Genomic DNA, 6049 nt, shown 5'->3' with positions numbered 1-6049 from the left:
CACGTTCAATTACAAGATGTTCATTGTAATCATTATAATATCATGCTCAGTTGCAAGATGAAGATTGTAATCGACATAATAGCATGTTCAGTTACAAGATGAACATTGTAATCATTGTAATAGCATTTTCAGTTACAAAGTGAACATTGTAATCCTTATAATTGCATGTTCAGTTACAAGATGAACATTGTAATCATTATAAAAACATCATCAGTTGCAAGGTGAACATTGTAATCAATATACAAGCATGCTCAGTTGCAAAATGGACATTGTAATCATTACAATAGCATATTCAGTTACAAGATGAACATTGTAATCATTATAAAAATGGGCTCAGTTACAAGGTGAACATTGTAATCATTACAATAGCGTGTTCAGTTACAAGTTGAACATTGTAATCATTACAATAGCATGTTCAGTTACTAGATTACCATTGTAATAATTTAATAGCGTGTTCAGTTACAAAATGAACATTGAAATCATTATAATAGAATGTTCAGTGGCAAGATGAACATTGTAATCATTATAATAGCATATTCAGTTACAATATGAACATTATAATAACCTAATACCGTGTTCATTTACAAAATGAACATTAAAATTATTAAAATAGCACGTTCAGTGACAAAATGATCATTAAAATTATTATAATATCATGCTCAGTTACAAGGTGAACATTGTAATCATTATAATAGCGTCAACGGTTACAAGATGAACATTGTAAAAGTTAAAATAGCGTGTTCAGTTACAAAAAGAACATTGAAATCATTATAATAGAATGTTCAGTGGCAAGATAAACATTGTAATCATTATAATAGCATATTCAGTTACAAGATGAACATTATAATAACCTAATACCGTGTTCATTTACAAAATGAACATTAAAATTATTAAAATAGCACGTTCAGTGACAAAATGATCATTAAAATTATTATAATAGCATGCTCAGTTACATGGTGAACATTGTAATCATTATAATAGCGTCAACGGTTACAAGATGAACATTGTAAAAGTTAAAATAGCATGTTCAGTTACGAAGTGAACATTATAATCATTATAATAGCATGCTCAGTTGCAAGATAAACATTGTAATCATTATAATATCATTTTCAGTTACAAGATGAAAATTGTAATCGACATAATAGCATGTTTAGTTGCATGATGAACATTGTAATCATTGTATTAGCATGTTCAGTTACAAAGTAAACATTGTAATCATTATAATAGCCTTAACGGTTACAAAATCATCATTGTAATCAATATAATAGCATGCTCAGTTACAAAATGAATATTGCAATCATTATATTAGCATATTTCATTACAAGATGAAAATTGTAATCATTATTATAGCATATGTAGTTACAAGATGAACACTGTAATCATTATAAAAACATCATCAGTTACAAGGTGGACATTGTAATCAGTGTAAAAGCATGCTCAGTTGCAAAATGGACATTGTAATCATTACATTAGCATGTTCAGTTACAAGATGAACATTGTAATCATTATAATATCATGCTCAGTTGCAAGATGAAGATTGTAATCGGGATAATAGCATGTTCAGTTACAAGATGAACATTGTAATCATTGTAATATCATGCTCAGTTGCAAGATGAAGATTGTAATCGACATAATAGCATGTTCAGTTACAAGATGAACATTGTAATCATTATAAAAACATCATCAGTTGCAAGGTGAACATTGTAATTAGAATACAAGCATGCTCAGTTGCAAAATGGACATTGTAATCATTACAATAGCATATTCAGGTACAAGATGAACATTGTAATCATTATAATAATGTGCTCAGTTACAAGGTGAACATTGTAATCATTACAATAGCGTGCTCAGTTACAATATGAACATTGTAATCATTATAATAGCATGTTCAGTTACAGGATGAACATTGTAATAATTTAATAGCGTGTTCAGTTACAAAATGAACATTGAAACCATTATAAGAGAATGTTCAGTGCCAAGATAAACATTGCAATCATTATAATAGCGTGTTCAGTTACAAAATGAACATTAAAATTGTTATAATAGCACGTTCAGTGACAAGGTGAACATTTAAATCATTATAATAGCATGCTCAGTTACAAGGTGAACATTGTAATCATTATAATAGCGTCAACTGTTACAAAATCATCATTGTAATCAATATAATAGCATGCCTAGTTACAAAATGAATATTGCAATCATTATATTAGCATTTTTCATTACAAGATGAACATTGTAATCATTATTATAGCATATGTATTTATAAGATGAGCATTGTAATCAGTATAAAAGCATGTTCTGTTGCAAAATGAACATTGTAATCATTATTTTAGCATGTTCAGTTACAAGATGAACATTGTAATCATAATAACAGCATGGTCAGTTACAAGATGAACACTGTAATCATTGTAATAGCATGCTCAGTTACAAGATGAACATTGTAATCATTATAATAGCATATTCGGTTACAGGATGAACATTGCAATAACCTAATACCGTGTTCAGTTACAAAATGAACATTAAAACTATTATAATATCACTTTCAGTGACATGGTGAACATTGTAATCATTATAATAGCATGTTCAGTTACAAGGTGATTATTGTAATTACTATAATAGCACGTTCAGTTACAAAACACCCTTTGTAATTATTATAATAGCATCTTCAGTTACAAGATAAACATTGTAATCATTATATTAGCACGTTTAGTTGAAACGTGAGGATTGTAATTGATATAATAGCATGTTCAGTTACAAGATAAATATTTTAGTTATTGTAATGGCATGTCCATTTACAAGGTGAACATTGTAATCATTATAATAACATGTTTACTTACAAGATGATCATTGTAATCATCATATTAGGACGTTCAGTTACAAGATGAACACTGTAATTATTATAATAGCATGTTCACTTACAAAATGAACATTGTAATTATTATAATATCATGCTTAGTTACCAGATGAACATTGTTATCAGTATAATAGCATGTTCAGTAACAACATAAATATTGTAATCATTATAATAGCATGCTCAATTACAAGATGAACATTGTAATCAGTATAATAGCATGCTCAGTTACAAAAATAACAATGTAATCATTATACTAGTATGCTCAGTTACAAGATGAACATTGTAATCATTATAATAACATGTTCAGTTACCAGAGAGAACGACGTTAAAACCCAAGCACTCACTCAGTTACCAGATGAACATTGTAATCATTATATTAGGATGTTCAGTTACAAGATGAACATTGTAATCAATATAATAGCATATTCAGTTACAAAATGAACATTGTAATTATTGTAATGTTATGTTTAGTTACAAGATGAACATTGTTATCAGTATAATAGCATGTTCAGTTACAACATGAACATTGTAATCATTATTATAGCATGCTCAATTACAAGATGAACATTGTAATCAGTAAAATAGCTTGCTCAAATACAAGATGAGCAATGTAATTATTATAATAGCATGCTCAATTAAAAGATAAAAATTGTAATCAGTATAATAGCATGCTCAGTTACAAAATGAACATTGTAATCATTATACTAGTATGCCCAGTTACAAGATGAACATTGTTATCAGTATAATAGCATGTTCAGTTACAAGATGAACATTGTAATCATAATAACAGCATGGTCAGTTACAAGATGAACACTGTAATCATTGTAATAGCATGCTCAGTTACAAGATGAACATTGTAATCAATATTATAGCATATGTAGTTACAAGATGAACATTGTAATTATTATAAAATAATCATCGGTTACAAGGTGAACATTGTAATCAGTATAAAAGCATGCTCAGTTGCAAAATGGACATTGTAATCATTACATTAGCATATTCACTTACAAGATGAATATTGTAATTATTGTAATAACATCATCAGTTACAATATAAACATTGTATTCATTATATTAGCACGTTCAATTACAAGATGAATATTGTAATCATTATAAAAGAATGTTCAGTTACAAGGTGAACATTGTATCATTATAAAAACATGCTCAGATACAAGATGAACATTGTAATCATTATAATAGCATGTTCAGTTACAAGGTGGACATTGTATTCAGTATTAAAGCATGCTCAGTTGGAAAATGGACATTGTAATCATTACATTAGCATATTCAGTTACAAGATGAATATTGTAATCATTATAATAACATCATCAATTACAAAATGAAGATTGTATTTATTATATTAGCACGTTCAATTACAAGATGTTCATTGTAATCATTATAATATCATGCTCAGTTGCAAGATGAAGATTGTAATCGACATAATAGCATGTTCAGTTACAAGATGAACATTGTAATCATTGTAATAGCATTTTCAGTTACAAAGTGAACATTGTAATCCTTATAATTGCATGTTCAGTTACAAGATGAACATTGTAATCATTATAAAAACATCATCAGTTGCAAGGTGAACATTGTAATCAATATACAAGCATGCTCAGTTGCAAAATGGACATTGTAATCATTACAATAGCATATTCAGTTACAAGATGAACATTGTAATCATTATAAAAATGGGCTCAGTTACAAGGTGAACATTGTAATCATTACAATAGCGTGTTCAGTTACAAGTTGAACATTGTAATCATTACAATAGCATGTTCAGTTACTAGATTACCATTGTAATAATTTAATAGCGTGTTCAGTTACAAAATGAACATTGAAATCATTATAATAGAATGTTCAGTGGCAAGATGAACATTGTAATCATTATAATAGCATATTCAGTTACAATATGAACATTATAATAACCTAATACCGTGTTCATTTACAAAATGAACATTAAAATTATTAAAATAGCACGTTCAGTGACAAAATGATCATTAAAATTATTATAATATCATGCTCAGTTACAAGGTGAACATTGTAATCATTATAATAGCGTCAACGGTTACAAGATGAACATTGTAAAAGTTAAAATAGCGTGTTCAGTTACAAAAAGAACATTGAAATCATTATAATAGAATGTTCAGTGGCAAGATAAACATTGTAATCATTATAATAGCATATTCAGTTACAAGATGAACATTATAATAACCTAATACCGTGTTCATTTACAAAATGAACATTAAAATTATTAAAATAGCACGTTCAGTGACAAAATGATCATTAAAATTATTATAATAGCATGCTCAGTTACATGGTGAACATTGTAATCATTATAATAGCGTCAACGGTTACAAGATGAACATTGTAAAAGTTAAAATAGCATGTTCAGTTACGAAGTGAACATTATAATCATTATAATAGCATGCTCAGTTGCAAGATAAACATTGTAATCATTATAATATCATTTTCAGTTACAAGATGAAAATTGTAATCGACATAATAGCATGTTTAGTTGCATGATGAACATTGTAATCATTGTATTAGCATGTTCAGTTACAAAGTAAACATTGTAATCATTATAATAGCCTTAACGGTTACAAAATCATCATTGTAATCAATATAATAGCATGCTCAGTTACAAAATGAATATTGCAATCATTATATTAGCATATTTCATTACAAGATGAAAATTGTAATCATTATTATAGCATATGTAGTTACAAGATGAACACTGTAATCATTATAAAAACATCATCAGTTACAAGGTGGACATTGTAATCAGTGTAAAAGCATGCTCAGTTGCAAAATGGACATTGTAATCATTACATTAGCATGTTCAGTTACAAGATGAACATTGTAATCATTATAATATCATGCTCAGTTGCAAGATGAAGATTGTAATCGGGATAATAGCATGTTCAGTTACAAGATGAACATTGTAATCATTGTAATAGCATGTTCAGTTACAAAGTGAACATTGTAATTAGTATACAAGCATGCTCAGTTGCAAAATGGACATTGTAATCATTACAATAGCATATTCAGTTACAAGATGAACATTGTAATCATTATAATAATGTGCTCCGTTACAAGGTGAACATTGGAATCATTACAATAGCGTGCTCAGTTACAAGATGATCATTGTAATCATTAAAAAAACATGCCCAGTTACAAGATGAACATTGTAAAA

This window comes from Liolophura sinensis, chromosome 2 (genome assembly GCF_032854445.1).
Source record: "Liolophura sinensis isolate JHLJ2023 chromosome 2, CUHK_Ljap_v2, whole genome shotgun sequence".
NCBI classification, from domain to species: Eukaryota; Metazoa; Mollusca; class Polyplacophora; order Chitonida; family Chitonidae; genus Liolophura; species Liolophura sinensis.
The sequence above is the reverse complement of the archived record's forward strand: the minus strand, read 5'-3'. Positions refer to the sequence as shown.